The 13,322-nt window shown below is 44.8% G+C and overlaps 1 protein-coding gene across 3 annotated transcripts in view; it reads right to left on the bottom strand.

The window, feature by feature from the left end:
- RAPGEF4 (Rap guanine nucleotide exchange factor 4) overlaps positions 1–13,322 on the bottom strand; it is a 187,833-nt gene that overhangs the window by 120,628 nt on the left and 53,883 nt on the right. The gene's annotated exons all lie outside the window — the stretch shown is intronic.

A 13,322-nucleotide genomic window follows, 5' to 3' on the forward strand; every position in this document is an offset into this window, starting at 1 on the left:
CTAAGTTGCCTCCTTCCCATTGTAATTCAAGCCTTCTGTTTCCGATTGCAGTGTTCTGAGGTGATATTTGGAGCTTGTATTTGGTGCTTTTGTTTATTTTGCGTTTTTTGTTTTGAGGCTTTTCCAGTTAATTTGTTTTTGTGACTGTGTGCATCCCAGTTCTGCTACTGATTGATTTGATTGATAGATGGCTTGATTGATTGATTGATTGATTGACTGCAGAAATGGATAAAAGCCCCCCATCCAAACAATGACTATCATCAGTCCAGGTAAGAAAGAAAATTAATTTTAATTTTTATCATCTACAATACTGTTTTATTTATTTTATAGTACAGTACATTGATTACTGCTTTCATTATATGGATCAATGGTTTCGTTAGATAGTAAAATTCACGATAAAATGCTGTTTTAGGGGTTGTTTTAAAAGTCTGGAACGGATTAATCCATTTTGCATTACTTTCTATGGGAAAGCATGCCTTGGTTTTGGAACGCTTTGGTTTTGGAACAGACGTCCGGAACGGATTACATTTGAGAACCAAGGTACCACTGTAGTCCGATAATATACCACACCTGACTTTCGACCAGATGAGCTGAAGCCTAGCCTAAGAATAATACCGTTCTCTAGATAAAACGATTGTTTCAGAAAATCAAAGTGAGTTTTCTTGGGTTCTTTTATGAGCACCAGAGCTAGCATCTGTCTTGTTTTTTCCTGGCACAGCACAGGAAGCTATTTGCAATTTGTTTCCTATTTATTTCTTACGTTTTTACCCAGGCCTTACTCCAGCAGGTGGTTCTTCCGTGGCCTTCCAGATGTTGATGTCGGCTGGGGCTGGTGGAAGTTGTGGTCAAACAACATCTGGAGGGATACAGCCGAGCCACTGTTCCCTTACTCCAAGAAGCTCGGGATACTAGATGTGGCATTTCACCTCCCTAGCAGGCTCCATGGGATATCCGACAATGTGGGTTTGCCCAAGCCAGACAAGAAACATTGAGGCTCAGTGGGGATTCGAACCTCTCTCTCCCAACACAACTGCCACAGAGCACCACAGCAGCTTTCACATCCACTTTTACAATAAAACTGAAGTGCCAAGCATTATAAGCTGCCACATCATTTATTTAAAAGCAAAGCACCACTAGAAATATTAAGAGAAATTGCAATCACCTTAACTTTAACGTCGACAGCAACAACCGGAATATTTCTGTCCCTTGAGTCATTTGATTTGCTATTTGCTAAATTCATAATTAATTATTAAAACGAGTCACGGGTGGCTTTGATATTCTGGGGAAGTGCAGCACTGCCAGCATGGCATCCAGTTTGAAATGCAAACTGACTTCCATAAGCATTCAAAGAGGGCTAGGATAGGAGGGTATCCTATCCCCACTTGCTACAGAAGGAGCCTGCTCCCATTTGCTCAAGAGTTTTGTGTACATGCTGTGCAGATGTTTGGCATCCGACATGGAAAAGGGACATGCACACTTACCAAATGAGAAATTACTTAGGGCAATAGGTGGCAAAGTCAAACATGCTACCGCATCTACTGTAACTACTGTATTTTTCCGTGTATAAGACTAGGTTTCCCCCCTAAAAAACGATGTCCAAAATTTGGGGGGTGTCTTATACACGGATAGATCTCTTCCCAGTTTCTTAAATCGAAGTCCCCCCCAATAGGGGGTGTCTTATACATGGGGGCGTCTTATAGGTGGAAAAAGGTATAGAGTGGTACCTCTGGTTGCGAACGGGGTCCGTTCCGGAGGCCTGTTCGCAACATGGAAAGAACGCAACCCGCAGCGGCGCCTCTGCACAAGTGGGGGTTGTGATTCGCCGCTTCTGCGCATGCATGTGACATAATTTTGTGCTTCTGTGCATGTGCGAGCAGCGAAACCCAGAAGTAACCCTTTCAGTACTTCCAGGTCACCGCGGGACGTAACCTGAAAGAACGTTAACATGAAGCGGACATAACATGAGGTATGACTGTATATATTTTTTAACAAATAATGACTTATCTACCAACAATATTGCACTCCACCAACAGAAGCAAGCAGCAGAAGCAAAATGATGGTAAACGGCCAAAACAAAGAAACAGCTAACAGAAAATAAAGAATACAGTGAATAAAGAATAATAAGTAAAGAGTCTAAAACCTTGGAAAACTGGCATGCTATAGGGCAGAGGTCTGCAACCTTTAAGACAAAAAGAGCCACTTGGACCCGTTTCCGAAGGGGAAAAAACTGGGAGCCGCAAAACTCACCTTTATAAAAATAACTTTTTTGTCACCTTTTTATTATTTCTTTGTTTGACCCCTCAGAATTACTCCTCCTCATAGAAATAAACGTTAAATTAACAAGTTACGTTTTTGTGTGTGTGTGTTCTTCATTCCCCTTCAAAACAGTGACCAGCGTACATGCCCCCTTTCAATGCAGTGACCAGCGTACATGCCCCTTACAATGTAGCGGGCAGGCGGGAAGGTGACGTCGGGAGAGTGCGTGACTAACGCATGCACCGCCCCCATGCGACGTCACAGCCAGTACAGCGCCCGCGACAGTGGGGAGTGTTGGGGCGCACAATGCGCCTCCTCCCCTCGCTAGTATCTGCCCCGGAGCCACGGCAAAGGTGTAAAAGAGCCACATGCGGCTCCGGAGCCGCGGGTTGCAGACCCCTGCTATAGGGATTAAAAGGCCTGGGAAGACCAGGACTCAAATTCTTACGAAGCAAACAAGCTGCCTGGGTGTACCTCATCCAGGATTTGATGGAATTCTAAGCCAAACCATGGGGCAAACATGCTGGCTCCTGGAGAGAAAATTGTGACTGCTTTTCCCGCTCCTCCAGTCCTACTACTGCTGTGCTGCTATAAGCTAGGCCATGGCATGGCCTAGCATTACATCCAAACTCAGACTCATTGGCTGGAGTGACATAAGCAATAAGTCTGGGTTTGGATGTAATGCTAAACCAAACCATGGCTTAGCTTCTAGCAGCGTGGCAACAGCAGGACTGGAGAAGGAACAAAGCAGCCACATTCTGTAGCCAAGATTTGTTCTATGGCTTACTGCTCATGGATTGCCTGGTTTATTTTGCCCCCAGACAATCCATGAGCTTGGTTTATCGGGTGGGGTTTAAAGAGTTTCCTTTGAATTTGGCGCACTGAAATAATGCTAAGGAAATTATGCTTCCTCTTTGCAGTTGGAGTAATTATATCATTTGCTCATTTATTTTATTTTTTAACTTGAAATTTAGTTAAAGATATTTCTAGGCACAAGAGCAGCAAAAAAATAAAATTAAAAGCATATGGGACAGCATATGGAAAGGAGAAAGCAAGGTAACTTAGGCTTGCAAGCTGCTGTGTGCAAGAGTTATGCACTGCTTATGTTTTATTTAATCTTATTCCATCCCACCCACAGCTAAGAAAATGTACAGACTTGTGCACTTGCGAATCAGGAAGGACTGGAGCATCACGCTTTGTAAGTTAGCAGAATGATTAAAAAAAGAAAAACAATCAGAAAGGATTGTGAGAGTTCTGACCACTCCTAGACACTTCTCAGTTTTGTTATCACTGCTCATAAATAGGTGGAAGTGGAGCCCCACACCCAAGAGTTCCTGATTAGCTGCATAAATGACAAACTTGGGAAGCAGACAGAATTATCTTGTGGGTCACCAACTGACTGTGACAGGTGAGGAGAACCCCTGTGGTAGTTTTTATCTCCTCCCATCCCAAATTCATATATTCAGCTAACATACCTGCTATGCTAAGAACTGGACAAGTTTTAGTCTGTCTCAAAGCTTTAACAGCTGTTTTCCTGTTTGGGCTGCTGGTGGTATTTCTCTCAAGCTGTACACACCACCCTGACATCTGATACAATGAAGGGCCGTATAAAAATGCATGGGATTTTAAAAAGCCAATTATTCCCGATACCCTTTTTTCCAGTGGTAACAGCACTTAACGTAACATGTGAAGTCTGCCACAGAGGTAGGGCCATCATTAAGGAAGAATAGAGATACGATTCCCCTTAATCAATGGCTTGACATGACAACATTGTGGTTCGAGGACCCGATCCCCGCATAGTGGAATGAAAACACAAGGACACGTGATATAAGGTTAATGGGCAAGAAAAGGCCACAACTTTATTGATTACAGCAAGTGAAAAGGTATTGGCTTAGGCATTGGATTACGTCAGCTGACTCCAGCCCCTCAGAGAGGGGTGAGTCTAAAACAGGGGGGTTTATTCACCAGTAGGTGGAGCCTGTTGATGCTAATCCAACTATAGGCTCTCCCCTGATGTCACCGAGGGTCATGCCATGGCCTCCCGCCAAGCAGGCATCGGACAGAATACACGACCGCCGGATTCCTTTAACGGAATACCCAAAAATTGAAGGCGTAGGCGATGGCCACACCTAGCCCTTCGACACACCACAACACATTATTCCAATGCCTAACCTACCCACCAATACCACGAAAGTTGTGGCGATTGCTACGAGGTAGGTGAAAAAACCAAAAAGCCTAATGCCAAATGGAAAAATTCCTACCAGGCCCCGGACAACCAGGGCGACCAACCTAAGGTCCATAGCAAGGCCAAAAGAAAACTGAGACCCTGAGCTCTAAGGGAGTGGAGGGTGGGTGAATCGTGACGGGATGGCGAAAAGTGAGGCCGGGAGGCTGGCGCCCCAGCAATTTAGGCTGCTATACACGCCCCCTCGCAGGCACCTGGTTGGGTGCCTGCCCATGGGCGTGGGCGCTAGCCAGGTGAGTGGGAGGCTTGAGGCGGAGTCCGGCTCCCGACCACATCCACTCCCCTCTCTTGCAGGAGGAGAGTCTTTGTGGTTCAAGGACCCGATCCCCGCATAGTGGAATGAAAACACAAGGACACGTGATATAAGGTTATATGTGCATTAGGATAATAAGAATATACACACCTGTATATTAATATATGGTAATGTAACAGTATTTATTTCTTTTCAATCTCATTCACTTTTCTCACTCTCTTTTTATAAATGGAATTGTTCTAATAAAATATTAATAAAAATAAAAAGTGGTACCTCCAGCAATAAACCAATGGCATAGCGCCTATTGTCCTTGGGCTGCGTTCTTACTTTTCATACATACGCAGTTCATCCAAGAGCGTTAGCTCTTGAATTGGTGCAATGCATATCGAGGTCAACCCTCTTTTCTTAAGATGTTCTTGTTTGTTTGCATTCCATTAACAGTAATGGTGCTAGCATCATTTTATTTTCTCATCCTTCTCTGGAGGCAGCATGAGTCAAGGCTGAAGCGTGGAAAGCAGTGCAGACCTCCCCATCACGACGCACTGTTGCATTTTATTTTGTTTTTTTTAATCGTAACTATGTAAACATCAGGGGTTTTTTGAAAGCGAATCATGGTCATCCAATAGGATCAACTGGATCAGGAGTGCTGTTTGGAGCTGGAGAACACATCATGGTTGCTAACGGAGATACTGTAAACATGAATGATGCTACGAAAAACAGAAGGGTCAAGGCAGCAGGGTCTGGACTAGGGATTTTTAACAGAATTCTGACCATTAAACTACAATTCCCACAATTCTCTGGGGAAGTCCTGGCAGTTATAGTGATATAGGTAACGGTAAAGGACCCCTGGACGGTTAAGTCCAGTCAAAGCTGACTATGGGGTTGCAGCGCTCATCTCGCTTTCAGACTGAGGAAGCCGGCATTCATCCACAGTCAGCTTTCCAGGTCATGTGGCCAGCAGGACTAAACTGCTTCTGGCGCAATGGAACAACATGACGGAAACCAGAGCGCACAGAAATGCTGTCTACCTTCCCGCCGCAGCGGTACCTATTTATCTACTTGAACTGGCATGCTTTCGAACTGCTAGGTGGGCAGGAGCTGGAACAGAGCAATGGGAGCTCACCACATCACGGGGACTCGAACCGCTAACCTTCCGATCAGCAAGCCCAAGAGGCTCAGTGGTTTAGACCACAGTGCCACCTGCATATACTCGCTTCCATACTTGCTTCCATTGCACTATAGATCTGACAATGGTCTCAGCAATTCCTATACGCCTCCATTTTGCTGACACAAGAATCGATCTTTTTTCAATTATGATGGGGTGCTGAGGTGGGGGGAGCCTAACATTTCCTCGTGATATTTTTCAGACAAGACCCCATTAAAAGCTGCTGTTTGGCCTGTAAGTGGTGAGGAGAGAAAAAGATCCAGGCAGCGCATGGGCAAGTGGAATTTGAAACACTGTGGGGCTTTATTTTGGCAAAGGAAAGGGAAGACGCTTCCTACGCTTTTAAAATAAGTTTGGTGTGAGCGGCAGCAGATTTGAGGGGCAGTTGGAACTGCACCCAGGTTACTACCTGCCCTGAGGCGAGAGAAAGAATATGGAAGAATAAGGTGGTGACAAAGGACCACCAAGAACCTGAACAACAACTGAGAATTTACAGGCTCTAAAATTAGAATTTCAAACTGATAACCTGACAACATAGCTTCAGTTCATGGAGATTTCCCTCAAACAGAAGATGTAAACTCTGGAAATTGTTGCGGGCTTCAAACAGATGGAGAAATTGACCCATCTGAAAGAGGTGCGGAGAAAAGAGTTTTATAATGAGCTAGGGACTTAAATAGTACCGAGAGAAGCCGAGAGGAGAACTATCTCTGGGGACAAATTAAGTGTAAAATTCTCGGCCAGCCAAGCTCCCAAAAGAAATTTATTTCTCTATGACTAATTTAATTTCCCTCCTGTTCTGCCTGTAGTTTCAAACTAAGGAGCTAAGCTATGTAGGTGATATGGGGGGGGGGGGAGTTCTCTACATGTACAAGTACTGTATAGACTAGTCCTTTGACAAGCTTTTGTGGGCGGCGGTAGCAGTAAGATGGAGCCTAAATGATACAGTTTTGTTTCTCAGTCTGTTTCCTTATATCATCATCCACTCTGCAAGGATTTCCAGATAAATATTTTGTCAAAATTACAGCACCTGAAGTTCACAAATCAGAACTAGAACAGAAGATTGCTTAGCCTCATCATGCTCTTTTTCCCAATCATGCTATTTTCCAAGTGTACATTTTTTAATGCATCAAAATAGAAAGCAGAACGCTCCGGTCCCACGAACGCAGCTTCCCTCATCCTACACCTCTTAAACTGTCTTCCCGCTGCTGCCTATCACAGCTATAACATGCCTGGCTTAGTTCAGACATCATACCAAACCATGGCTAAAGAAACCGTAGTCTCTGATCTGCCAGCAAACCACACACACAAAGAGATTTGCAATTCAAGCTTCATGATATCTATAGCCCTGTCCGGGGAGTCCCATCCCTCCCTCCCCCCACAACTAGGATTGCAGGAGGAGAGAGTGGGTACATGCTTGTCCTCCCCCCTCCTGTTGCTCAGCTCCAGCATCCCTCGTGTGGGATGGAGGAACTTCTACATAAGAGATTCTGCTCACAGGTGCTCGCCACAAAATTTAGAACCTCTCTACCTCTCTTTTAAATCAGAACCAGTGAAGGCAGTGAAGGTCCTGTGTGAGTGCCTGGAAACGGTTGGAGGATGGATGGCGGCTAACAGATTGAGGTTGAATCCTGACAAGACTGAAGTACTGTTTTGGCGGGACAGGAGACGGGCAGGTGTGGGGGACTCCCTGGTCTTGAATGGGGTAACTGTGCCCCCTGAAGGACCAGGTGCGCAGCCTGGGAGTCCTTTTGGACTCACAGCTGTCCATGGAGGCGCAGGTTAATTCTGTGTCCAGGGCGGCTGTCTACCAGCTCCATCTGGTACGCAGGCTGAGACCTGCCTGCCTGCGGACTGTCTTGCCAGAGTGGTGCATGCTCTAGTTATCTCCCACAATGCGCTCTATGTGGGGCTACCTTTGAAGGTGACCCGGAAGCTGCAATTAATCCAGAATGCGGCAGCTAGACTGGTGACTGGGAGTGGCCGCCGGGACCACATAACACCGGTCCTGAGAGATCTGCATTGGCTCCCAGTACGTTTCCGAGCACAATTCAAAGTGTTGGTGCTGACCTTTAAAGCCCTAAACGGCCTTGGTCCTGTATACCTGAAGGAGCGTCTCCACCCCCATCGTTCTGCCCAGACACTGAGATCCAGCACCGAAGGCCTTCTGGCGGTTCCCTCATTGCAAGAAGTGAGGTTACAGGGAACCAGAAAGAGGGCCTTCTTGGTAGTGGCGCCTGCCCTGTGGAATGCTCTCCCTTCAGATGTGAAGAAAATAAGCAGCTATCTTCTTTTTAAAAGACATCTGAAGGCAGCCCTGTTTAGGGAAGTTTTTAATATTTAATGCTGTATTGTTTTTAACACTTGATTGGAAGCCGCCCAGAGTGGCTGGGAAACTCAGCCAGATGGGCGGGGTATAAATAATAAATTATTATTATTAACTTTGTGTGTGGAGGGTGATAAAGTTGAGCACTGGGAATATGCTTAAGGGGGCCTGCAAACGTGTTATCTGCATATTGACTGGGACATGTGCACAATTCTCCCTCCCTGGAAGGGTTATGTCCACATTATCTATGAGGCCTGGTGAACATGCACAATAGCTGGTTATTATGTACATTAATCGGTCAGTTTACATTCCCCTTAACAAATACACCTTGGTTTTCGAACAGCTTAGTTCTCAAACGTTTTGGCTCCCAAATGCCGCAAACCTGGAAGTGACTGTTCCGGTTTGGAAACTATTTTTGGAAGCCGAACGTCCGACGGGGCTTCCGATTGGCTGCAGGAGCTTCCTGCAGCCAATCAGAAGGCGCACTTTGGTTTCTGAACGTTTTGGAAGTCGAACAGACTTCCGGAATGGATTCCGTTGGACATCTGAGGTACCACTGTAAATGTATATATAGTACACTTCCTAAACCAAGCATGAAATATTATAATAGCCACCCATCATCAGTATATATTTAAAAATATTTTCCATTACAAAATGAAATAGTTACTTGAAACAAGATAAAACTATGCCGCTACAAGTACAGTACACACAGATTAATCCTTTGTGGTAGTAAGATTTATTTTTTTTAAAAAAAAAGCCAAGGGGAGTGAGATGGGAATAGTAGCTGAGAGATTAGAAATTTCAGTCCCTGAAATAACCTCAGTCGCATATGACCTTGGGAATTAGCGTGACTGGGTGAACTGCAAATTCCAGAAATATAAGTGTAGGTTTTCACCAGTACTTATTGTGCTATTCTTAGAAGAGCAGTCAATGTTCCTAATAGTCACATGTTAAAAACAACAACACAAAGTTTCGATCAAATCTAACAAATATTATAAAAATAAAAATGCGCATTTCTGACATAAATGCAAACATAATGTATTTTGCCACGATCTTTTCTCAGTCACGAAAAATCAATTATCAAAAAGCTAGAACTAATACAGAATATGCAATTTTTATGTTTTCAGCTGTGCTTTGCAAAATGTGTTTAAGAACAAAGTAAGGAGATGCCATATTTTAAAATGAGGATCCGCCATACTATCTATCTATCATCTATCTATCATCTATCTATCTATCTATCTATCTATCTATCTATCTATCTATGCACTCCTCCACTGGATTAAGAAATTAAGGCAGGCTTGATCTTTGTATGCAGCAGAATGTTGTAGAATAGGACAGACTATTTCACTGCAAGCGGGGTTCATATGGTAAAAACCCACCACTAAGCCAAATTCCATCCAAGTAGAAAGCTAGCCTAGAAAGAAGTAGGCTGAGCAATATCCTTTCTCTTCAATAAGCTAAGGTTTTTTTAAAGCACACTCACACACATTTCTCCACCAGAGTCTGAAGCGCTACAATCCACCCTCACGATCTGCTGTTTGTGCAGACTATGCAGGATCGATTTAGCTATCAAAGGACTGAAGAGTCACGTGTTTAAACAGTTTATACTTCTTTTTTTAAAAAATCAAGCTGCTAAAAATCCTTTCTTCAATCTTGTCCCACACAAATTTCCCCAACGCGTATACTGTTAGACTTAAAATAACCAGGTTTAGCTTGTATATACCCCCGAGAGTCCTGAATTAGAATTTCTTTCCTGGAGTTCTCTCCCTAAGCTTTACGTTTTAATTAAAAACTCAGCATGGGGCGCGCCTCACAGAGCTCCGCATGATTAGTCAAAACCTAAATATCCCTATCAGATTAAACCGAACAGCTAAAAGAGAAGCCTACGGGATTGACTAGTTTACTCGCGGATTTCCCTTGCCTTCTCCCTGACCCTCTTGCGGAGTTTTGGCGCTAAAGACTGGGCTACTGAGTGTGGTTTTTTTTGTTCTTATTGCTTACATTTCCTGATTGGGAAAGATTGCAGCTCAGTAGGAAAAGCTCCCAGATTTAATCCCTGCCATCTCCCGGTAGGGGGAGAATTCTGCTCAAAACCCTGGAGAAACTGCTGCCGGTCAATGGAGACAGTCAATGAATTGGACCAATGGCCTGACTCACTATAAGGCAACTTCCTGTTTCTCTTCCTTTTGTCTTGTGGGAGCTGTCCAATTTCATTGTGATGGCCTGGGATTCGGACTTGGAGGCTGAACCTGAGGAATCCCAGCCTGCACAGGATTCTTCGCCTCCATAACCAGCTGAGCCGGGGCTGGGGCTTGAGCCTGAAGGGTCCTCACCTGTGCTGGATCCTCAGGTGCAGGCACCAGCTGAGGGGATGGAGGACCCATTGCCTGCAGGTGCTCCACTCTCAGCCCCGTCAGAGGAAGCTGAGGTTGCCTCTGGGTCTGGTAACCCTCCAGCCTCTCCTGAGCTACAGAGGCTCAGGGCAGAGAGGCAGAGGGAACTAAGTTCCTGCAGGAGGAGTGCTCGCCTCCAGGCCAGGAGAAGCGAGTCACCAGAGGATCGGGGCCGCCCTATGCCTCAGGGCAGATAAAAGCCAGCCAGCCCCAGTCCCAAGTTGCGGGAACAACATTGTTGGTTGCTAGTTCCTGCCTGAACCCTGTCCTGCTTTCCTGCCTGAGCTCCTGATCCGCCCTGGCTCCCTGCTTGCAAGCCTGCTCCTGACTTCAGCCGACTCCCTGCCCTGCACCCAGCTTCAGCTACTACAGACTGCCTCCACGTTGCACCTTTGACCACGGACCGGACTTGGACCTCGCCTCTCGGGTAACCCATGGGACCAGCACACTCATGATGTTAACATTTGTTAAGAGGCTGAAAAAGAGGCCTCCCTACTGTGATCAAACAAAGCATGTCCTCCGACCACACTTTATTTTTTTGGTGCAATACTTCTGAAAGCCCCAATCTAGCCATTTCCCTTCGTAATTTATGAGGTAAAAAAGGTAAAGGACCCCTGGATGGTTATGTCCAGTCAAAGGCGACTATGGGGTTGAAGAAGCTGTTGCCCTGCAGATGTTATTGGACTCCAGTTCCCATCAGCCCAAAGCAGCACGACCAATGGTCCAGGGATATTGTAGTTAGGGCTGCCATATTTCAAAAAGTGAAAGTTGTTGAGTTGTAGTACAGCAACATTTGGAAGTGTAGACATGTTATTTCTATGTGCCTAGTATAGTAAAATATTCCTTTCCTCCTGCATTTTTGGGAATTATTTCTATCTTCCCTTTGCTTCTAAAACAGACTATAAGACCTGTTTATAATCAATCACGCTTCTCTCCCTCTCTTTCACGCACAAGGCTAAAGGTCTGTGCCTGGCACAGATCTTTCTGTATATCATTCTTTGCATACCACACTTTTTTCTCTTTAGTTCACCTTTAGTTCACAATGATGTGTAAATCACAATGATGTGTTAATCCTCAATGTATAATTAATTGTGTGAGTTTATATAACAATCTAAACATTAGTAAACACCTTAGTCATAACATTATCAATCTTAGTCATAGGTGGATTAAGAGCTTATATGCCTGTCTAAATACAGCTCTGACATTCTGTCTTTCATGTGCCAAAGATCTATGGAGCTATGTAAGCCCGCCTTACATACAAATGAGCCAATAGGATTTCAGTTTCTTTGTCTTGTATTGAGCCAATCAGCCACTGGCACATTCGTGGCCATGCTTGTTGTAACTTTGAATAAAAGGAGATGCTGTGAGGCTAGAGAAAGAATCTCTCTCTCTCTCCCACTTTTCATCTGGCACACACGCAAGCTCTCTGAAAGAAAACATCTCGTTGTCTGTTTTTATTCATCTCTACAAACCCCCAAAATCCACATCTGGTGACCCCGACGTGATCCTGAAGAAGGGTAAGTAATCAGATCCCAATAGAGATCCCAATAGAGATCCCTTTAGAGCCAAAAGCATTCCTCATACTAATCCGACTGGGAAAAGGTCTAAAGCGCTTAATTCGTTAGTATGGGAGGGGATTTAAGTAAGGTGCAAAAGGCTCATGCGAAAGAGCTTCTTTCGTTAGTAAGACAGACAATAGATAAAGTCCAAATTTCTCTAAAAGAGATTGAACAGCTGCTGCAGGAAATAAATCATCAATGTCCTTTTTATCAAGCAGAAGGTACATTGCAAATTAGCACATGGGAGAAAATCGGCAAAATTTTATTTTGTGAACCACGTGCGCAAATCAGCTGCCTACTCACGTGGCAAAAGTGTGCTACCGCCATAGCGAAATTAGAACAATCTTCTCTTTCAATTTCTTCACTGCTGGTAACTGAAGAAATCACTTCCCCCCCGCCATATCCCCTGATTTTGCCCCCTTTGTCCCCTTCATCACCTAGCCAAAATCCCCCTCCCTTTTCTCCTTCCCTTGCTCCAGTTTCGTCTCAGCTTTCTGAGACCCCTCCCCCTCTCCCTGCTGTAAAAGTTGTGGCTCAGCCTGCTGTTTTTTCTGCTGCTGCTCCTTCTCAGTTTACAAATTCCCCCCCCATCCCCCTCGGCCCCCCTTCTCTGCCTGAACAAGCAAATCAGCATGCCTTTGTCCCTTCCTCTTTGTCTCTAGACCATGCTGCTTTGCCAAAACAATATGGAGCCGTCCGTGCTGGGCTTTTACAGGCTAAGCAGGATGGGCTTTTTTCATTGGAAGAAACAGCTGCATGGGCTGGTGAAATGCCATTAATTTTTCCTCTCACTTATCAAAATGCTCCTGGAGGTCAGCAATTACAAGTTTATCATGAAAAATTGCCTTATGCTGTCATGAAAGATCTCAGGAAAGCCATTAGTGATTCAGGTCTCAAATCTTCTTATGTAATGGGAATTTTAGAGGGCATATCTACCTCTTTTACAATGATTCCGATTGACTGGAAAGATTTAATGAGGATGATGTTATCTCCAGCGCAATTTTTAGTTTTTGAAAATGAATTTAAACATGCCGCCATCGCTCTGGCTGATCCAACGCATACAGCAAGCCAGCTTTTCGGCGCTCCTCCTTTTGAGACCCTGGCTGCCCAAGCCGTGTTGTCACCTTC

The sequence above is a fragment of the Podarcis vaucheri genome (genome assembly GCF_965113315.1).
Source record: "Podarcis vaucheri genome assembly, chromosome: 1".
Classification (NCBI taxonomy): Eukaryota; Metazoa; Chordata; class Lepidosauria; order Squamata; family Lacertidae; genus Podarcis; species Podarcis vaucheri.